General features: G+C 31.5%; 1 protein-coding gene across 1 annotated transcript in view; it reads right to left on the reverse strand.

The window, feature by feature from the left end:
- Positions 1-24,674, reverse strand: part of LOC121129904 (uncharacterized) — a 47,844-nt gene extending 23,170 nt beyond the window's left edge. The window contains exon 1 of the mRNA XM_040725613.2: positions 24,510-24,674. The gene's annotated coding sequence lies outside the window, so the exon portion shown is untranslated. The remainder of the gene's footprint in view (positions 1-24,509) is intronic.
- Positions 24,675-24,811: the final 137 nt, after the last annotated feature.

Raw genomic sequence — 24,811 nt, forward strand, 5'->3', positions numbered from 1 at the left:
ACAAAGTATAGCCGATTTGAAACAACAATCGACCGTGTGAGTCTTCGAAGACGTGCCAAATCCAACGAAAGTTGTTTGTGGAAGAAGCACTTTGAAGCAAATGATCGCCTGTTTCTTCAGCAAAACTGGTCATGTGGCGATTGTTCCACTTGAGCATCGTAAGACAGTCAATTCATGGTGGAACATCACAATTTGTTTGCCTGAAGACTTCGGAGAAATTTGAAAAACGAACAAGAGAAGACGAATCATTGTTTACCATGGCATGCGAGCTCTCACACATCAGCTCAAACCTGCGCCTTTTTGACCGGCCAAAACGTCGAATCGATGGGTCATCCACCGTACAGCCCTAACTTGGCACCCAATGGCTTCTTTTTATTCCGGCACATCAAGAAAAAAATGCGGGGGAACGATTTTTGTCATGAGAAGATGCTGTTGAAGCGTTTAAAAACCATGTATTGGAGGTGTCGCAATCGGAGTGGAAAAAGAGCTTCGAAAATTGGTTTGATCGCATGCAATACTTTGAAAAACAATAAAACCATTTTTGATGATAAATATTCGCATTTTCATTAGTATGCCAGAATTATATATTTCAGCCTACGTATACAGCAATCTTTCCAACACAAAAGGGCAGAATTTCTTTTTTTTAGTGGCTCATTTGCTTACATTTACGGCCAAATGATGAGCCTCATCCCCATGATTCAGAATTAGGGAACTGGTAAAGTTCATATGTTGAATTAAGGATAAGAACCTTCAAAAAGTTCCCCCTCAGCCACTGTCACAAAATAGGTCTCCTGAGATTTCGTCTTTGCTTTATGAGGCCTTTAAATCATATTTAAAAAACTAAAAGAATATATAATCTTTGATTTCTTGAATTAATACACTATTGAGTCAAAAAAAAACATTATCAAATGTTTTAGTGTAAATAAATGACGGAATACAAATTTTATTATAGCTTCAAAAAGAGTTGAAGCGATATTGAGACATGTTCTACATACAAGGGTGGTCTGAAAGGTTTACACCCTCAACCTGAAAATGGTAGCACTCGAAAACAAAAGTAAATTTTTATATCTAAGTACCATGGATTTGAAAGTATATTCGCCCAAATGACTATACATAATAACACTAAAAATTCCTAAAAAATAATAAAAGTATTCTAAACATAGAAAAAATATATATAATTTCCTTAAAAAACATATTTCTTAAATTGATCATAAACTAGCTTTTATCACACTTAGCTAGAAGAAATAGACTTGGAAATAAATGCTACACTTGTTAATTTAAAAAGAAACTTTGAAGTACATCAAGGCAGTAAACAGATAATATCAGTTTTAGAAAAAACATATCATAAAATGGAAAAAATGGAATCGCCATAGCTCGAGAGAAGTTAGTCTCTTGAATTAATGGTGTGTACGTTCGCGCCCAGATGATTCCTAAAGAAAGAAATATACTTTATGCCAAGGTTAATAGAAATAAAAGGTTAGACCATCATATAATCGGCCTTGCTCGATACATCAATTTGATGTATCGTATCAACTGCTAGACAAGACAGACAGATTTTGACAAAACATGCTACCACTCATAGTCTATGACGTCGATATTTCTAGAATTTTCAATTTAATGTATCGTACCGACTGCTGGGCAAGAAAAACAGATTTTGACAAAACACACAACAACTCATCTAATATGGCATCAATATTAAAAGCGTGGCGGAATTCAAACATAAGTCTTACAAGCGTTATATTATAATCTTGTATTTCTATTAACTTTGAATTATGTATGTATATGGATTTCAACAAAAGATTCCTAGTTTAGATGGAGTAAATGTAACACTATAATGTTTTGTTTTTTTTTAAACTAAAAAAACTCCGAAGGAAAGGTGGATAAAATCTATGATGGATACTTAAACTGTTTGAATTTACCTAAAACCTTAATAATTTTATAGTAGGAACTTTTTGTTGAAAATGGGTTAATAACTAACATCATATAAATAAATTTTAAGTATGTTTCTCTTTGGTTTAGGGAATTAATTTTTAACTAGAATGTTTAATTATATATATTTTTTTGTATGTAACTTCTCTAAATAAATAAAGTCATAAAAAAAAGCCAAGGGAATTCTTTTTAATGGACTTTATGTTTTTTAATCTCCTACGCCTTTCCTTTTATTTTAAAATTCGATGTTTTTAGGATTTAAGAGTTGTTTCATCCTACAAAAAAAGTCCTCATAGTCCTTCAAAGAGAATAAGAAAAATAGTAACAAAATTAACTTGTTGCCAGCCAATTACTCTATTATCTCCACTGCTGAAATATTGATTATGAGCGTACACGGACATTTTACGGAGCGGATTTTTTGCGTACAAAAATAGTCATATATTTCATAATTATTTAAGTTATCCCAATTTTATAAGATAAAATGTTTAATTACTTGTCATGAATTGTACTAATTAAGTGTTGATTAATTAATTATTATTGTTCCTGACTTTTTAACATTCAAGATGTGTTTGTCTTTGTACAAGAAAATTAACCTACACAAGGAGTAAGTAGGAACTGTCTAATCATTACTTAGGACTGTCGATCATTGGGACTGGTCCTTGAGACCGTCGGTCCTTGGAATTTTTCATACAAATGTCGATGTTTTATGAAGCCAAATAAGATATATGAAATATATATTAAGATTACTGCACATATTTTGCAAAAAATATTATTTTTTTCAGTATAATCTGTATATATAAAAGAGAGATTGTGTGTGTGTCCTTTATGCACGCCCAAACAAATGAACCTAAGAGGCTGAAAATGTTGCATGGGTCCACCTTTTGTACATGGTTAGGCTAAGACCTATGTTGATTTTTGCAAGGATCGTATAGGGGGGCTTATGCCATACCAAAAATACAAAAACCGTTTTTTGCAGCCCAAGGAGACTAGATAAGGGGTTGTTGAATTATAAATCCAAAACTTTTTTCGAATTTCGATTATACATAGTGTGGAAAAGTTGTCATGAAAGTTACCCTTGCAAAATTGTATTGTCCTTAGAGGTCATCTTCAAGTTGCACATTTCCATCAAATTATTTTTAAAAAACTCTTTACTTTGTGCATATAGATACTAAAAATACATTTTCAGTTATTTTGCACAAAAAATTGTTTTGATATACATTTTTCTAAGCTATAAAAAATTTCATAAGTTTTTTTTCTATAACTTACTTATTAAGCAACAAAAGTTAGGAAAATGTTATGATCCGTGTATTGTGCACATCATTTTTGCACGTTTTCATAAAGAAAAGATCAAAACTTCCTTATTTTATTCTCTCTTTTTGCTTTAGGAAAAAAACTTTATTTATCATTTATAAAGGTTATTATAATGTCTGTCATTCATAATTAATGTAAAAAAATGAATAATGCTGTATTTGAATATTTATAGACGAAATAGATAACTTTTGACTCCTTTCAAACTTTGAACTAGATGTGCTACGTAAAGATGACATCGTAGGAAAATGAAATTTTGCATAGGTTATTTCGTTACCAAACCCCATTTTTTCCAAACTAGCCGATTTTCGAAAAAAGTTGACACCGGTCTAGCATACATCCTAGTAAAGAGCTTAAAAATCGATTCTTTTAAATATGCTGGGGCAGTATCTGTGACTAGTGAGAGGTATATTTAACATTAATGTCAAATAATTTGTCCATTCTAAAAAGAATAATAATATTTTAAAATTTTTGACTTTATAAAAAAAAGAACGTATAAGAAACTTTCAAAAATATGGATATCCAAATTTAATTTCAAGGTAGTCCACTTAAAAACAAAAACCCTGGTCTACAATTTGCAGTGTACCCTCTTTAAAATATGTTAAGTCTGGTTACGGGACTAGAGTAGAGTATCTACTAAAGATCACTAAGCGAATTTTCAACCAATCAATAGCTGACAATAAATGTACAGTATAAATATTCATGTAAGTAGATTCACGGCTCGCTTTTTGATATAAACATAGACGTAGGCTATTTTTTTAAGTTCTTTGTCATTAATTTTCCTAAGCGGACTCTTGCATAATTTAGAACAGCTGACTCTATGTATGTATGAAGAACTCATAAAAGATAGTACATAGGATTTGGATTTTTATATTAATTGTAAACAATCAAGGGCCTTCGTATAGAAGTTTGTCATTTCATACTCTGTCATTCATGCTTAATTCGATAAAAATATCAATTCAATGTGTTTATATGTTGTGTACAAGTTGCAGCTTGTATAAAATGACATGAAGCATTTTAAATGAAAGATTTATTGTACTTTGGATGAGGTAATGGAATAATTGAATATACCATGGATGTACGATATTAGTGTCGCGGAAAAATGCAGGTTAAATAGATCAAGAATAATGGGAGTGAAAAAAAATAACATGGGGAATAAAAGGAGAAGGGATAAGGTTTAAAATATAGCCAAATTTATTTAAGTAAAACTAATACCAATCAACAATTTATCGAAAGAAATCTGGACACTTACTAATTCAATAATTAATGAAGTTTGAGTGATTGAAATTATTTCATATTTTGATATATTAAAGCATAAACAATGAGTTACAAGGTTGAGGTCTCTAGCTTACGTACAGGTCGACGAATTTCCAAGTGTCCAAGACTACCGTCTACGTCGTCAGCAAGTCCAAAACGTTTGAGAGGAAGACGGACTCTGACAAAAGAAACTGTGCCCGGAGGATTTAAAGAAAATAGCCCAGGCCAATCCCCTCACATCCATGAGGGCCCATGTAAGAGATCTTGGGTTTTATACCAGACTGTCCAGAGAGCTATAAAAAATGGGTAGAAAGAGCCTTGTGAAGGTAGAGAGGCCCCTTTTGACACTAGGAATGAAAGAAAACCATCTCCTCCGTTGCAAGAATCTTTTGAATTAGTCTTTTGAGTGCTTTTGAACTCTTTTTTGACAATTTTGGCCACCTACAACCCAGATAACAACCTCGAAGTGTCCGTTATCCAAACCCCGAGGCCCTAAAAGCGACTTTCAGATTTTTAACTAAAAAATAAATCAAAGTCGAGCTTTTTATAAGGGCAAATCTACTCTAAGTTGTAATATAATGTGTATTTGTAAAAATACGTTACATGTTCAAAATATAATATTTTTGTATATTTTACTCAAATGCCAAATCCCTCATTAAAAATTATTACATTTTTTTATTTTTTTAGTGGGCTTTAAGAAACATTACTAGATAGCTTCCTTTTCGACTATTTCTTTTCATGCGGATTTTCAGACCTAATATCTATTTATGTATGAATAGCATAAAAATACAAATGTGTTTTTTTTTCTTAAACATATGAACATATTGAAGAGCCTAATAAATAATTTTTCAAGTAGAAAATAACACCATTTTGGTTTACCCTAATATTTATATCCATGGAAAAAAGTACATAATAGTTCTTAAATGGGTTTACTAGTTTATGGATAGCTTGGGATTTTTGAAATTTTTTTCAAAAAAATTTATATTTGAAATTTTCCTCAAATAAATTTAATTATGGTTGAATAATTATGTATTTATGAATTATTTATTTTTTTTAAATCAAGCCCCCTCCCTAAAAAAATATATATATGTACATAATCCTGCGGACGCTCCTGTTTATACAACACAAGATGCACATTACTAGAGCCATCTACTGGGAAAATAAGGGATTGCTTTTTAATACAACTATAATAATCATTTCCAACAATAGTCGTTGTCCTTCAAATGGGCTCACTTTGTGTTATAGTCCATCTCTAGGCTAATTAATTATTTATCAAAATAAATAGTCAAATAAACGTATTGCATGATAACTACGGTATATCTATACGTACGATTATATATTATAAAAGATCTGAGTCATCCTATAAATGACTCAACAGCTTTTATTTTACGAGTTCAAAATATATTTTAACAAAATAGAGGAATACAAGAGACCCTCTTTTATATGAACTAACAGGTGGCCCATCTAGCAGTTGCATTTTGAACTACCACTTTTTTGACGTCTAACAGCTGTAGTAACATTCTCATTGCGTCTAATATCTTGTAAAAGGTCTCCGGCTTACGAAATAGTTAAGTTAACGCTCGAAGAAAATTAGGAAATACAGAAGACTTACTTCCAAAATGGAGAGTCTTCAAACGAAACTGCAAGAAAATTGCATCGGTCAAAATAAAGCGCCTTCCAGGCAGTTTGTGTATAAATTTGTGAAGCGTGTGCGCAAAACTGGTTCGTTAATGGATAAAACAACGTGTTCCCGTGTTCGTCCAGTGCGCTCAATCGAAAACATTGCTGCTGTTGCCGAAAGCGAAAAAACGAGCAAGGAGCTGCCTTTACGGTCAATGGTGAGCGCTATCGGGCCATGTTGGAAGATTTTTTGTTTCCCAAAATCGAAAAGGAAGACATCGACGACATTTGGTTCCAACAGGATGGCGCTACGTGCCACACAGTCAACGTTACAGTGGATCTTTTGCACACTGTCTTCGACAATCGCATCATAAGCCAAAACGGCAACCTCAACTGTCCGCCTTGTAGCTGCGATTTGACCCGGTTGGACTATTTTTGTGGGGAACTGTCATGGATAAATGTTACGCCAACCATCCAGAGACGATTGACGATTTGAAACACGAAATTGGAGTGGCCATTGCAGCTATTGAAGCTCACACAATCGAAAATGTATTGAAAAATTGGGTCGACAGAATGAGCTACTGCCATACGAATAAAGTGGTGTTCCATTATTAACCGGAATGTTGAGGCTTTCAAATAAAATAAAAAATTTTGAAAAATATCAATCCGTCTTTTTTATAGCAATATCAAAAAAAAAAAGTTTTGTGGACCACTCTTTAGGTATGGGTTTCTAGTATTTTTATATTTTCAAAAGCGTAAACCCAAGTAATTCAACTTCAGACTCGGGTAGAACCGTGTATTGTTATCTACATGAGTAATCTGTAGTTATATCAGGGGCGTCCGCAGGATTATATTTTGAAGAGGCTTGGTTTTTCAATTTTTTTAAATAAAATCCAACAATTAATTTTTTTTTGGAAAAAAATTTGAAAAATTAAATTTCAAATATTAAATTTTTGAAGAAATTACAAAAATCTATAATTATTCTCAAAAATTACATTTTTGAAAAAAAAATTCAAAAATCCACAGCTGCTCACAAAAAATTATTTTCTTTTCAAAATATTCGATATTTAAAAAAAATTTAAATATTCAGTTTTTTGGAGAAAAAGAAATCAAAAATTCAAAGCTGTTGACAAAATATTAAATTTTTGGGAATAAAAATTTCAAAAATTAAATATAAAATTAAAAAACAAAATCAAATATTAATTTTGTATTAAAAATGAAACGATCATTAATTTGGGGGGAGGCTACAGCCCCACCAGCTCAACCCCTGCGTACCCAATTGTATTATAGACTTATATACTAAGAACCTACAGAATTATAGAATAATGCAACAGAGCTAAAAATGTGTAAAGAATTTTAAAAAAATAGGGATTAGAATAGGAAAAACTGTTGATGTCTGTGCTATTTCTTCTTTTTTGTTCAATATTTAATAAGTCGTGTGTGTGTTAATATCAACCTCTGAAGGAAGAATTCTCGCCGACTTTTTGGTGTAAGTTGTCTTGAAACGCATAATAAAATAAATATATTAGTTATATAAAAATTTATGTGCGTTTTTGGATAGATGTCTTTAGTAAGCTATATTTCACAATTAATACAATGTAAATAAAAATCTTAAATTATGCTTTAAGGTTAAATGCACATTTAAAAAAAAGTTAATATTTATATCTATGTACCATGGCTTTAAAAGTACATTCGCCCAAATGACTATACATAATAACACTATAAATTCCTAAAAAATGATAAAAATTTATTTAATGTTCATAATGAAGAAATGGGCATAGGGGGAGGTTTGCCCTCTACCGAGTGCATAATCTCGTTTGAAATGTTTAATTATATTTTTATTACAACTTTAATAAAAAATTGAATGTGATTATGTTTCTCTGTTTTTTCTATTTATATTTGCGTATTTAACGTGTTTATGGGTCTTTTTGTGCCCCTCGAGGCCGGCGTGTTTTGGTGTTGTGCACAACTACATATCCTATTCTTTCATTTTCAATACTATTATTCTGGCTTTAGGAAACATACGCAGCTTATATATGTATGCAGGATCAAGTAACATCCATATTATTTGGTTTAATCCATTTAACAAAAACTTATTGTTATTAATTCTGTAGGATATCATCAGTGACTTTTTAAGTATATTTGTAAAATTGATTGAAATATACAGGAGCGTGGTTTCATTGACAAGAGCATTGTGTCATCCTTCCAAAGATAAAAATAGAGGCTGTTATAACTTTCAACCCCTGAACCTAGGTCTGCATAAGCAGTATTTAATAACTTTTTGTTGCAAATACCAAACTGTTCAAGACTATGGGTGCTACATCACCTCACCCTTAATTGTTGAAATGATTGGGAACAGGCTTCTCCCACTAAACGCAAAATTTAGCATCGTTCAGCGCAGCGTACGTTCAATGAGCACAACACTAAACAGAATGAGAAATCCCATTTTTAGTGTTCCGTTCCACAAATTCTCGCAGCAGTAACTCTTAAAAATGAAATCCCACTATAAAAAAAAATAGTTTTTTCCATGGATACCTTCAGAATTACCATTAAAATTTTTTCACAAATTAACAGTTTTGAAGAATTAAACACCTGTAATCCATACTTTTCCTTTTACATTTCAAGCAGCATTTATCAACAGGTTATGAGTGCACTTGCGAAAAACATCGGAGATGTGATGATGACCTATGGACAAATCAAATTTTTCTAATCCAAAAAAATTGTCCAAAAAAAAATGTATTGGACAGCGGGTCAGGTCGTACTTTAACTTTTGTTATACCTGGCGGGACAGGTTGTCAAAAATAATATCTTCTGCCTTGTCGCTACCTTACTGTATCACACAACCATTCAAAAGAAAAGTAACGGAAAAAAGACCAAAAATCAGTTGTTCTTCCCAACTACTCATAGAACTATTGTTCAATTATTGTTGAGAATTGTTAACAGTTTAAAAGAGCTAATAATAATTGAATCAATCAACGTTTAGAATACTGATTAGGAGAAAAAAAGCTGAAACATCGACAGCTGACAACAAAATATACAGTATATTTTTGTGTTAGCAAAGTAACTCTGTCCTGCATCACTAATATATATGTTTCAACAAATTAATCCACAAATACATGATTATCTGATATAATTTAATTTAGCAGGTATGGAGTGGACATATAAAATTTGAAATGTTGAGTTGTTGATGAATAATTAAATCAGTGATTTAAATTGTTATTGAAATCTTAAAAATCAGATTTTGAGACGTTAAAATATTCTCCGACTTAACATCTTTGAAACTGCTTTCATTATATCTGGTCCGTTAATATTGTTACATTGAAGAGGATAAAAAAAAAAATTTTTTGGCTAGGACCAAATGCGTGTAAATTGTAACATATGAAATTAGATTATGTTCAAATATTTAATATCAATCAGTCTTATAACTAAAAGTATGATTCTTAATTCCTAACATCTTATTTGAACCAAAGATAATTTATTAGTGTACTTGAACAAATTCTAGATACTAGGATTTGCTTGAATAGTTCCAAATTCGTTCCCAACTATAATTTTTCCTACAAGTAATCATTATTATCAGCTGTATAATTATATACATTTCACCAAGCTTTTATAAAAGAATATTCATATACCAACCAATTCAGCCTGTAACTAGTGTTGTGTGGGTCCTTATTTATTTGGTCTAGTCCAGTCTTAGCACCGGTCCTATCGGTCCTTAGGACAGTCAGTTTTTGTGATCGGTACTCAAGACCATCGGTCTTAAGGACCAGTCCTTAACTGTCGTTCCTTGGAATTTTTCATACAAATATTGATACTTTATTGACCCAAATAAGATATATGAAATATGTATTAAGATTACTGCACATATTTTTTTTTATAATACAATATATAATAGGAATATAATACATTGTTACTTGGTTATATAATTTATTATTATATAGGGGTATAATTAAAAGGAGGAAAAACACCCATATTGACGTCACGAAGGATCAATTTACATTCTTTAATAGAATAGAGATGGTTTTTTGTAAGAGGAGAAGGAGAAGGCGAGAGCGAGACATATGATATTACTGAATAAGGATCCTTGTTAATATTGGCTAGCTTTTTTATGTTATTTTGATATAGAAAATGAGTTATAGCTATAAAGAGGAGAACCTTTTACATTTAAAATTGCATTAGTGCAGGGAAAATATTTAAATTTATATATATTATGTTAAAACACAACAACTTATTAAATAATAAACAGAAAAAAAAAGCACACCCCACAATCACTTTTCCTTTTCTAATCACTATTCTACGTTTTTTCTTTACACGGATCCCTGATAAAAAGTCTGAGATAAGATTAAGTCATTACCAAGGCTTGTTATGTTTGTCTTCAATAAAAAATCGATCACTTTAATTTTAAATGGTCTTCTTGCTAACATAATCATAACTGAGATCAAATTAATAAAATCTGTACTTTATAATTAAAGATGGGATCCGTGTAAAGAAAAAACTACGTACAAGGATTAAAAAAGTAAAAGCGGTTGATGCGTGTGCTCTTTCTTCCTTTTTATTCATTATTGAATAGTGTTATAGTTGAATAGTTTAGTAGTGTTAATATCTCCCACTATAAGAAGAATTCTAGCCTATTCTTACTGGAAATTGATTTATAAATGCATAATTAAATGAATTTTATATCTAATAATAATAATAATTTCCCTATTATTTACTATTTCAGATTTAGAAGGTTCTCTAATTTATAGCAGTAATTTATTTTGTCCCTTCAAAATCATAAAACAGGAATGAAATATTAACAAAGATCTTCATTCAAGTGTACCATATGTCTCTCTCCTGCCTTCTCCTCCGACTCTTAGAAAAAGAGCATCTCTATATATAACTCAAATATTTTTTTATTACAATAAATTTCTTTCTCCGGACTCTAATTGTTATACTTTATAATAAAAAAACAATTCCCAGTTATTAATTTAAAGTCGTAAAAATATTTTTATTTTTTTTCTTTTAAAGTAAATACATATTTTATACGTTCTTATTTAATATAAGTATAAGGAAGAAGATGGATGGGGAAAAAAGGAGAAATAGGAAGGGGGAGACAAACATAAGCCTTGATTCCAAATATTTCACCCATTTCATCTCTTTTCACTCCCGCATACTAAAAAGGAATACTAAAGTACTCATTGGACTATTTGTCCTCACTCTTCATCATACACTAGTGAGCACTTACACACACACTATCAGTGTTACTCCATAATGGTGAAAAAAAGAGGAGAAGCGAGCCCGTCGTCAACAAGACTTGAGATAAACTTGTAATTATTAGTTTTGAGGTACCTCGAAATCCGGGTTTTCGAGGGAAACCCCGAATCCTGGAAGTTTTTTAGTACGCTTACAGCAATATGCTCTTAAATAATAACAGCTCCAAAATGACTAGTCAGATTCCATAGCCTAATAAAAATGGGAGCAGTCGTATTTGGGATAAAAAAATTTCAAAAAACATTTAAAGGATAAATTAATTCCTATTGTTAACAAATGAACCCCAATAATTAGGCAAATTCAATAAATGATAACAAACGGATGTAATTTACAATAATTAATGAAAATTTGGTAAATCCAAGGGTACCGCCCCAATAAAACAATCAACTAACGAAATATTAGTATTAGTCATGATTAGACTCTCAACATTATTTTTACATACATTTTAGTAAGATAAAAAGGGAATTACCTCGTCCATATTTGTAGGACTTTTATTTTTATTTTTTGTAAAACCAAGATTTATTTTAAATTGTAATTTAAAGAATTGAATTATGTATAGCCTTACTATAATTCTATAATTCCCTTCATCAATATTGTTGTTATAAAATTGGTTTTTTTTCTAATTTATATAATTAGATTAGTTGTATTTGTATATATAAAAAATTAAATGCACTCTTCAAGTTGTTGTAGAATCCTCTTACTAAAGAAAAAGGCATCATTTATTTTCAGTCAACAAGATAGATACATACAGGGTCGTTCAGGTAAATCCGTAGCACATTTAACTGCATTCTGATAAATAAGGTAAGCAATAAGGTAAGTTCTAATAATGCAAAAGGAAAAATTCATTCAATGTATCCCCCATCTTCACCAAACATTCGCTTGATATGAGGCCTAAAGGATTTGCAGGCCTTTACCACGTCCGCAGGGGACACTTTGTTCCAGTACTTGATTATGGAGGCCTTTAAGGAGTCAATACAATTGTGTGAATTGGCAATGACCTTCCTCTCTAACTTCCTCTAAAAGAAGTAATCCATGGGATTCATATAGGCGGAGTTAGAAGGCCAAAATGACACCATATCTTCTTTCAACAAGTTTTAGATCTTGTGGGCCTTGTGAGAGGGGTCGAGTGTTCTTTAAACAGGAACTTCACACCATTGGTTTCAGCTTTTATCCATGGTATCAGACAGGAGTTTACAGTACCTATCAACATCCACCTCTTCTTTGCCTCACAGAAGATGGGAGGCATGGCATTGCCTTTGCATCTAAATGATCCCAAGGTTCCGGGTGTTGCCCTGAAACTTAGTTTTAAAGACTTGGGGGACTTTAGCTCTCTCTGTGGCCAACCATCTGTCTTTCAGGATGTTGTGGGATTTCTTGATATTCCATTGTTGCTCATTCGAATAAAAGATTATTCGATTACTATGATGGGACTTAAAATCGTTCAGCTATTTTCTTCGGTGGGCAGCCCAGGGGTCGCTCATTTTTTTTTTTTCTTTTTTTTTTTTGTAATTATATATCTTTTGTAGAGGTGATATGACTTTCACAGATAGTTTCAGGTTTACGGGGAATCTGAGAATGCCTTTTTTATCAATCCGGGACTTGTGGGCTTTTCTATTATATGCTCCTCTTCCTTCCATGGGTTGTAGACGTCATAGATTGTGGTACTTGGATATCTGACCATCATCTTGATGTACTCTGGACTGTGTCCTACGCAAGCAAATTCGATTATGGTGTTCCTCCAGATCTCCTACATCGTAAATACATGTGTTTAAAAAAAAAAGTTTCCAACTAAGTTAAAGCTAACGCTCAACCTCTGACTTAAAAATGGAAATAACTAAGTTAAAAGCTTTCCTTATTGTACAGGATTTAGGTAAAGATGTTCCGGATTTAGCTGATTAATCCTGTAGAATATAGAAGTCAATAGTAATAGGAAATATAACAAGTACTTAATTTCATAATGAATGGAAGTTTTTATGAGAAATTTCATCAAATAACTAGCAAATTTTAATTAAATACTTTGAATTTAAGTGTATTCGATAAGTCGTATGAAGTGCAAGAAATAATCAAATATTTTTATGTTGCCGATAAGGTCAAGTTACAGAATTCAAAAGATGTTGAACCCGCGAGCTCAAAAAAGCAAAGCTGCAAATCACTAATTACATATGTAAAATAAAGTACAAGTCACAAAATCCACATACTACTTAGAAGTTAAATACAATTCAATGAGAAAAATATACCCCTGATAAGTTACTTTCAATGAAATTATCATATTCCCCTTCTTACATTCTAAGAAAAAAAATATATTTTGTCAGGATGATGAGTGATTAACCCTCTCCCCTTCTCCAAAAAATAAATGAGATTGAACTGTTTGACTTTCTATCAAAGAAATAAGCAGTGAATCATATTTCGTATGAGTGCATCAAGTTAGGTGACAAATAAAATTAATTTCCGTTTGTTCTCATTTATAGTCTGTCGTCGAGATCGAGCAGCTTAGATGAAACACAATCCCCGAGCAGACCACGAAGCAAAATCCTTCGCCATACTCACTGGCAACCACAAAAACACAGTTTGGAGGGTGTTTCAGTTGCGAATACACCCCGCAACATCACCAGGAAAGTCCATAACAGGTCTTAGGTGAAGAAGGTTACTTCTACCTTCTAGGCAGAGCTAAAGAAATCTATCAAGGCTAATCCAGGGACCCCCATGTCTGTGCTGGCAATAAAGCACTCCTTGCTTCGCACCACTAAGAAAAAAGACGTACCAGCCTCTTTCAAGACAAAAAGTATGGCCTCAATTATGGTCCTGGGCATCACCAGCAGCAAGAAAGACACCCTGATTCACTTCTTCAACTAGGCAGAGAGTAAATACTGAGCTCTAATGACTAAACCTGAAGCTCCTGAGGTTGGTGGTGACGCCTTGGATGGATTAGAAGGCAAATTGAGGATTCTGCACCTATTCCAGGAGGATTCTTCCCCTGCTACATACCAATAAGTTGCAAACCTGGCTGAAAGATAATGGGGCAACCTTTTGGGACTCCAGATGTGGCCCTCCAACAACCCTGACCTGAATCAATTCGACTTCTATGTCTAGAGAGAGTTGGAGAGACACACCTGCGTTACCTCACAAAACAGAGTGAAATCCCACAAGGCCACGATAAAGCACGTGGCTTCAAAGCTATTTTCTGCGGACATCATCAAACAGCATTCCGTGGCAGAATTGAGTCAATGATTGAGGCTAATAGAGTTCATATTGAAAATTTATATGCTATTATTATATGTGCTATTAAATAAAACTAAAAAATCCTCATTAAGTAGTAAAATATGTGGCGTTTCGTATCAAATATTTTTATAGAAAGTTTTGGGTAATTTAACTTTTAGCTCCTCCATTTTGTATTTGAAAATTATGTATTTCACAATTAGATTGATGATTATAGAAATGAAGGAAATGAGAATTGATGATATGCGGATGAAAATCTTAAAAATTTACAACGTATTTTCAATTCACATTCAATGTTTCTCTTCATTTTTCTTTATCAGTGTTATTAACGTTGAGTGGTTGTATTTGAATTAGCTCTTCAATACTCATCAGTTATTTAATTATAACTCTACAGTTGATGATAATTTGTAGCTGATTTTGGATTTTTTTTTCTACTTTTTTGGAGGAAAGGTTCCTTATCATTGATTAATTGAACTTGAATGAGCTCTTCATAACCTGTTAACTTTCTACTATTAGATAAAGAATATATCAATAGATATGGAATAATTGGCTAATTAGCAGGTGGATTTTTTTTTTTTTTTGCCATAAAAATTGCCATATTTTATGTATTGGTTCCAAAAAATTCATTCAAACTTTCATCAATCTAACTCAACTATCCTACAGTTATTAATCTCCAATGCTTCTAAGAATACTTGATCCATACTTTAATTCGCAAGTGCTAAAGCAAGTGTATCTGTCTTTTTGCCGACTTTAATAACTCCAAACAATACCGAGTACTCCGGTTAGTTTGTGATAACTAATAGTTATATTAGTTAATAAAAAACGAAAAGTGACATAGTACTCCTGACAATTTGAAAAATATTTTGGAAAGAGTAGCTTAGCTGCCATCCTGATTCATTAGATTAGATACTAGCAGCTATAAGAAAACGGTAATTAACACAAACCAATCTACAATTTTACTCTGCGTCCTTGCGGAGCACAAAATCAGTTAGTAGTTGGCCAACTGTCCAATTATTGTTCAAAAATTGTTAACAAGAGTGAAACTTATAACAAAATACCCTTTAAATTTGTGTGATTAACGTAGTAGTCCTGACAATTTGAAGAATGTTTGAGAGGGGAACAGCTTCACTCTCCTGATGTCTTACTAATTATGATTGCCTTATTGATTAGCTGCAAGCAACCGTGATAGGAAGGAAATAAACACAAATCTCACTCGTTTATAGCACGTATGTATAGGCTGGAATTACTCCAATGTCGACCTTCAATTCCACTCTAACTGCAACAAGGACTTACACTTATAGCTCACAAACAAAACCCTCATTGCTAACCTTTCTCTCTTTCATGAGCAAACGCACATGTAATTACTATATACTTAAATTTTCTCTCTTCAAGGCATAAATAATAATAATTACAGCTTTGGAAAATAAAAAATACTCTTCTGATCAGGGTTGTGCCCATATCGGTCAACGATTTCGGTTCATGAACCACTAGAACTGGAACCCACAAAGTCGATCTGAGACCGAAACATATGGTTTGTCGGTCTCGGTTCTTGTGCTTATTTTCGTTTTTTACTTTTTTTGGTATATTTATAACCTTTTAATATTCCATCTATGTCATTTTATTCAGATATAAGGTTTTGAGACTAGCTGGTTACATGATGTTTCTCCATCCCTCTCCATTACTTATATGGAATGTTTGAAAATGAATAATCGCCAATTGAATATCCAAAACAAGTGCGCGCTAACTTGAGATTGTACCACTTGTACCACCAAAATGATAATAAAAAACTCATACTTTTTTTTACTCATGTCCGAACTGGTACAAATATGTAAATCAGGGGTACCAATACAACCCAAGACATAACATTCATAGATCAGGCATTCAATAACTTATTTTGCTTTCATTATTTCTTTAAGTTATATGGTGGAAAAAAGTTAAAATGAATTATTGTCACATTGAACGTATTTTTTTATGTAATATATGTTCTTATATTTAATGTAAGGTTGAGTGAATTCTAGCCAAATCCACAACGTATTTGTAAACAGATAGTTATACAACGATTTCATCCTTCAGATAAATATTCCTTCATAACTACAAAAGTTCCAAAATACCTAAGGGATATTAAGTGCATAAATGTTGCCCTCCATGTAAAATTCCATTAAGACTGCAATTCTGAAACAAACTAACAATGTCATTAAGAAATAAATTGTACATTTCACCCTTTCCTGATTTTTGTTCAAGATTTTTTTTTGTGTGTGTAAGTATTACATAATCTGACACTAATTATGACCATACTTTACACGAACTTCCCAACAGATATTTTAAGGTGATTAATGATCATTTTTATCTTTTTTTCTACTTCTGTTATGGGCAGATAAGTAGAGTTAAATGCGACTTGCGTGCAATAAGTGTTCGAATATAAGAAAAGAAGAAAATACGTCATTTAAAATATTTAAGAAATTGTAGGTATAGGGAAAACACTTCATAAGGATAAGACTCATATTCATGACTCATGAGTCTAGTGTTGTATCGGTCCAGTCCAGTTCGGTCCCATCCATTCAAGCCTAGTCCCACTTGTCGCTTCCTAAGGAAGGGAAAATCGAACCCTTCTGAAGTCATTGAGGATGCTATACATTTTTTTTTTTTTTTCGTTATATTATAAATTAAAAAATATAACTAAATAAAAATATAATAGTTCGTATTGCATTGTATATAATGAAGAAAGGATTTTTTTTTTTGCAAGATTTGTGCAATGATCTTAATACATATCTCATATTTGACTTAAAAACTAAGTAAAAATATAATCTGTATGTATATAATAGAGTTTGTGAGTGTGTTCTTAATAGGGGTGTCCGGTAAAATGATTGTGGTAAAAAGGGTGCGTACAAAAACGTTCAGTAATATCCTTGCATGGTAATATTGTTGTGTACATTATCAATATGTTGTGTATAATTTCGTTGCAATTTAGATTTATATTCGGACGATAAAACTATTGAACGATGAAGAAGTGATTATAGTATATTAGAAGGGTTTAATCCTGGCATGTCTCATCATCATTCCATAGTTTCATCGTCCGAATATAATACAAATTGCAACGAAGTTGCATACGATAATATTGTCTTGCAATGAAATTCTAACAATCATATTACTTCACGATGATATTACTTACGACGTTTTTGTCCAACAATGATAATGTACACAACAATATTACCACACAACTTTTGTTCGCAAACTTTTTACCACAATAACTTTACAGTGAACCCCTTATAGGTGCCCACACAGTTGGACCTAGGAGACTGAAAATTTTGATGGGTGCCTCTTTTCAAACTGGTCAGGCTAAGACGGGGTACTGATTTTTTCAGGGGGGGGGTCATATCAGGAGGGTTAATCTATGTCCAAAACATAAAAATTGTTTTCGGAGCTCGAGAAGAAGACATATGGTGTTGAGTTTTATAAATCAAAAATTGACTGGCCTCTCAAAAAACAACTATGGAAATAAGGACGTTAACTAAATTACTTCAAATCAAAAAAGTTATGGGCAAAACAGAAATTGCTGAAAATTGCAGTTTTGTTGTTCATCAGATGCAAAAAAATGGATTTCCAATGAAATATTTGATTCATAATTAAAATGAAGTTTGTATAAATTTATCTATAAATTATTTTGTATATAAATTTGACTCATAAAAATTGATGTTTAATTGAAATATCTGTCATTTTATCAATAATTTTTAAACAAATATTTTTATTTTTTCATCAAACGTCAGTTTCCAAATTTTAATTGACGTACTGCGACAAAAATATGTACTTTGGACAAAAAAAAATATATTCTAACATTAAAAAAGTAAATAAAATATTTCCAATTTACAGTACAATTTATTGGATAATTTTTGCAACATTTGCAAAAACGAGTTGTCGAGGGTTATTTTTCTTTTTCAAACCCATTATAAAATCCCAGTTCGTTTGAAAAGTAATCTTTGTTTGATTTTTTTAGACTAGCGGTAGTTATCAACAATGGTTGGAATTACGCAGTTAATTAAGCACACATTCAAAAGTCATCCTTAGAACAAAAGACTTATCTACATGAATATAGATTATTGTCATTCATAAATTAATATCTCTAAATGCGTGAGGGAAAGCCCACTATTAAACATAAATTTGAATTGTCAAATTTTATTTTCAATCTAATAATTACTAATTCATTTGATAAATCCTTTGAGATTTAAGCTTAAACATAATCCCTAATCCTCTAGCAATTGCAGTACTATAGAATTATCTTAGTAACTATCATTATCTGCTTTGTTTAAATAGTAAAGAAGTGAACTTGAAGTGAATTTACTGGTTAAAATTTTAATATGTTTTCGTATTGCATAAATATTTTGTTTTTTTAAGTCAATTTTCCTCTTAGAGGATGAGTATGTAAAAAATAAATATTAGCCGTCTAAAAACTTTTATTTTTCTCCTTATTAACATATGCATTATATTAATAAGCATCAGTACCACTAAAAGCTAGGACTATATAAATATATATATTCATGTAGTCCTAGGTTATAAGATATAACCAAACTATAGTAAAATAATTATTTGTAGACTACATAAACTGTTGATTTACGCTTATGACCATGATTCAAATATATTAAATTAATTTATTTACGAAAACAATTTTTGAATTACAAGTTTCAATTATTCTACAAAATATAAAATTTTTATCTGACGAGTTTTTTAGCGAGCAAAGTGTCAGGTGAGTAACGTGTATTTAGGGGAATAAGGAGTATTCAAGAGTGTAACGAGTAAAACTCGTTATTCCTCGAGTATTTTTAGAAACTCGAAAATACTCATGCAACAAAATTCAGCTTGCGGCATATCACTAATAATAAATATATTTAAATTCTTATACCGGGCCAACCGTTATTAATTATTCATCTCTTTTATGCAAATTTGATAGGTTAAGAGTCATTTTTTTACAATTTTCCTATTCAAAATGTTGTAGAACACGTAATTAGCCGTCGAATGCTAACAAAAACATTGTCCTAGTCACCACCATGAACACACAGTACGAGAAGATATCACAGATCTCCTCCGCACGAGATTGTTCCAGAAGACCATCTGGGAGCAGACTGGGGCCTCAAGGAAGACGATTTATAATGTTTTAATGGATAGATGATATTGTAAATTGTATTCCGCTATGGAGTTGAGTGCTCTTCAATATATTTATGCTTTTTCGTTCTGTCATTTTGAATACAAATATTATTATGAACCATTTATTTATGACTTATGATTATATCTTTCTCTGATTAATTTTCATCATAAATCAAGATATTAATGAGGGATAAAAAGTAGGGAGTCCCAAGTGATAACAATTGGAAAGACGTATATAATCCAAAGCTGGTAATTGTTTTCGTTTATTATCTAGCTCATGGGCGTAGATGATAGTTTTTAATTATTATTTTAAACTAATTGACCAAATTTTGTAAGGCTTGCTTAAATCGGGTCTCCTACACCTACTCGAGTCCAAGTAGAGTCGCAAGTCTTCTCACTTTGATTTCCAATCGAGTATAAAATCCCTCTTAAATACAACTTGAGACCCCAAACTCTGATTGAATAATAAAGTTGAAGTGAAAAAGGTCGAAATTTGGGTGAGCGTAAAAACCAGGCCTTAGATAATCTTAATTTGGTAACCCTAACAATATCATGAATTTTATGGAGGATAGTAGCTTAGCTGTCATGACATTTCATTAGTTCAGCTACTATCAGCTATAACGAGGAAGGCTGGGAGAAGGAAATAAACAAGTGCATTCATAATAATTATTTCGATGTGGATCCAATTTCAATTCTACTCTAAGTCCAACAAGAACATACTGTTGAGAATGAAGTCTAACATTCTAAACAGTCTCAAATTACATATAAGAGTCTTCCACCAATCATAATAATATTTATATAACGACCTCAACTCCAAATGTATATGTTCCAGTTAAAGTAAGAAATCCGTCAATATGCAAATAACTAGTTAATGTGCATAATAACTGAATTAGACCCTTAATGTGCATAATAACTGAATTAGACCATTAATGTGGATAATAACTGAAAAAGATCGTTAATGTGCAAGATCATTGAAATTATAAATTATCTTCCGATACCGTTTCAAGAGACATAGTATGAACTGGAAATGGTTAAGGAGTTATTCGAAAATCCATTCTCAGACATTTATCATAACTTAATGTACATACTCCTTCAAAAATAGATCCCTAAATTTTTGTATAAAATAACAAACTAAAACTCAATGTTTTGCTAATTTTTTGTCGTGGGATTAAGTAGAAATATTTAACAAAGCTTATGCCATGCCTATGGCGAAACAATCAGTCTAAGTATCTATTTTAATTGAAAAATGTTTTCATTTTAGTATTAAAATTTTGATAATTTATAGAACTCATTATTACTTTCCGATTCGAACTTGAAAGTAGTATGCTCGGCCCAAAAACCGCTTCAAACAACCATAGCATTCATTTTATGAATGGATTTCTATCATTTACTAACTGTGATTCTCAATAATAATCATAAAAAAGGATTGGGGGTAAAGGGTCCGGGGAGTGAAATGCGCGGGGTGTAAAAGGACGAAGACTACTTGTTAAAAGGTAGATGTTCTGTTTCCGAAAAAAACATACGGTAGTTGTCTTCTGTGTTTTTCTTGTTACCAACTGTTAATTAATATTTATAGAATGTTATTAAATATTATATACATCTACTTGATAATTTTATCAATGACGGGGTATGATATGGCACGAGTTCTAAACGATGGATATAAATTAATATAAAAATCAAAATCCTATGTAAGACCTTTTTTGAGTTGCTGATACTTGAAATCAGCTACTTTAAATCGTAAAAGAGTTAACACAGAAAAGTGAATGAAAACAGCTGAAAGGAAAATTCACTACATCTTTGTTTGTTTAAAAAAGCGAGCCGGAATAATAATGACAACAGCTACAGAAAAAAATCACCTTTATATTACCAATTTTAAAAAAACAGGCGAGCTAAAAGATACCTACGATTTACATCACTAGAGATCACTATAAACTATAAATCAATGATACACTTACCACAGTATAAGAACCACTAGTCTATCCAATCACAAGACTTTGTGTCAAAAAGGATCCCAAATAATAACCCATTAAATGTATTTTCTTATAAAATAATCATAACTTTATTTCACTTAAATATTATATAAATATATTATTATACCATTCATATTTAAAGTTTCGATTAGAATAGATTATAGAAGAAATATTTTATGTGTATAATATAGAAGAGCATTCTCACTGACGTCATAAATTGCATCATAATTGAAGGAGACGCCCTCTTGGGGGCTCAAAGGTGATATTTTTACTATATACTAAATACAAATTTACAAACACCTTGAATAAATTACATCTACAAATAGCTTTAAAAATAAAGAAATATGCATTAAATATTAATTGATTCCAATGAAAAAACACTGATATTTGAATAATAAAGAAAGTAATATGTACTAAGAATATAATAGATTTGTACTTTTTTTTTTGTCAATCGTCTAAATTTATCCCCCTCTAAAAGACGCATACTGCGTTTCAGTTGCACTTTAACCAACTGTACTTTCAGGTTATCCCCCCGAAGCCCCAATAATCTGAATCCATCGCTGACAATTCCCCCTGGTTTGATTTTACAACTCAACCCCTGCATATTAATGTCAGATATATAATAAAACTAGGCATTAGAGTAGGAATGTCAAACTTTTAAATATAATGGACCGCATTGTCACTTGAAATATGTTAATGGGCCACAGAACCTATTAAATTAAATTACATGAAAAATGAGTTCATAAAACAAACCTATTAAAACATATTTATTTCAAATTAGGGCCAAATATAAAAAAAGGTCATATATTATTTTTAAGGCCAAACTGCTAAAAAAGGCCATTCTGGCAACCATGTTTAGGAACGTCCACAAATCATATTTTTCTTCTTGGGGAAGGTTTTTTTTTTTTTTTAATTAAAATTTTTTCTGCCGCATAATTTGATCGAATGGCCTTTTTTCATTATAATTTTTTCAATCTTAGTACGTATTATGCGTGTTCAACACGTTTTGTTGATATTGTGTCAATTTAGCTACAAAATACTACTTGAAGTGAGAATGAGAAGTGGACCGCACTTGAACATCAAGCTGGCCACAGGTTGGACATCCCTACATTAGAGGGATAGTTTTTTAATATACAATAATTGTATTTATTGTTCCCACTTTGAGATGCAATGGTTTCCTTAATATGAATGAAAAAGGGGTTTTCATTCATATACAACTTTGTTACCGATACCGACAATGATGACGTCACGTGAAAATACTCGTAACATATAATTAATACGATAAACCGAAACATAAATCCGTGAAGTTTTCATTAAGTCTTCATAATTGTTCCGGAATTCGAACGCTTCATTCCTCCTTGAGACATCCTAAGTTTGAACCCCACTCCCAAAAAAAATGTATTATGAACTTACTCAATCACATCTTTGTTTGACATATATTACCCTAATCATAATATTAAAATCCGAGTGGCGGAGTGGTAAGGGGATCAATGGCCCTCCCTACTATTAACATTTTAAAGAGCGACAAAATATACAATTTAAAATTTATTTTTCTAAAAAAAACCATGAAGATTACAACTTTCCTTTTCTATATTAAACCAACCAGACTCAAAATTTATTTTTAAAAAACACAGATTGGAAGAAGAAAAACAATTAAGTTTTCCTATTTCAAAAAATTAAAATCAGTCGCTTAGTGATGTTAATATATGGTTCATATATTTATGACGTCCGGAAAAAAGTACAATTGTACAAATGAACGTCCATAATTTTTAGATTGTATATATTTTTAAATAAAATATATTGGTTATGTTGAAGACTTTAGATTTTTTTCTATTAATTTCAAAAATTATAATTTTTGCTCCGTTGCATAATTTAGTCGATTTTATATATATATATAAAAGAAATCCGCAATAAAAGTTTTTTACCCTTATTTTCTCATTAAGAAATTTATACCACCCGAAAAAAAAATATATAGTATAAGACAAAAAAAAATCCTTCTTTTGTAAGGTGCTACAGAACCCCTCCACCCCCAAACCCCGTGGACGCCCCTGTTGATGTATTTTATATTGAGAAGGTTTTTTTTATCACTGAAAAAGGGAGTCAGGACTCCAAAATATCACATACCCCCTCCCTCATCTTAAAAAATATTTAAATCGCCAGTCAACTGGACGTCATAAATCTATGAGCCCTTACCCAGATTCTACCAAAATTTATGGTGGGGGTGGGGGGATAATCAAAAGGAGAGATCTGAAATTTATTTACTATAAAAGAAAATACAATTTAAGGAAATTCCCCTCACTGTTAATTTATATATATACTAAATTGTAAATATAGAGGGAAGGGTTAAAGTTTACACATGGCCCGCCCTCCTTCCCTATAAAAGCCCTCCCACTCCGACACTGGAAATGACACACACAACGTACACATAAAATATATTTTATTAGGTACATATTAATATAAAAAGAACCAAGCAATTATCTAATGAACAAATATCTATCAAGAGTACTTACGGATTATTATTATGGAGGGAACACTGTCCAATGACTTGTTCGAATGATTTGATATAAATTAATATTGAATCATCCTTCCTAAAGGTATTTTTTGTGAAGTAGTGGAAGTATATTTCTCTCTCTATCTATTTAGTAATTGTACATATAGTAAGAAGTGTCACCTCCAATTCATCAGTAGAGTTATTATATACAATAGTAATTTTTAATAATATGTCAATGATCAATCTTTTGGCTGAGAATGAAATCAGATGAAGAGGATGATGATAATCATTGCTACTATTATAAAAAGACGTTGACTGATTGATTCAAAGCTTACCTTCATAAATTTAAAATTATTATCATTGGCAATGGATTCGGGATTCTTCGCTGATTATGATCCTTCTCCGTATCCTTGGAAGTAATTTATATAAATACTGATGAAGTGATGAAAATATAGAACCGTATAGTATGAAGAACATACATTGATACCATTTATAAAAATGAGACAAAAATCGATGAAGGGAAAATGAATTGAGAACGAGGCGCACACCCACCACGACGACGGTCTTGCTCACTCATTTCTACGAGGATGGTTGTAATTTATAAATATTATGTGAAACACTGCTTTTCTTTCCTTGA

The sequence above is a fragment of the Lepeophtheirus salmonis genome, chromosome 14 (assembly GCF_016086655.4).
Source record: "Lepeophtheirus salmonis chromosome 14, UVic_Lsal_1.4, whole genome shotgun sequence".
Lineage (NCBI taxonomy): Eukaryota > Metazoa > Arthropoda > Copepoda > Siphonostomatoida > Caligidae > Lepeophtheirus > Lepeophtheirus salmonis.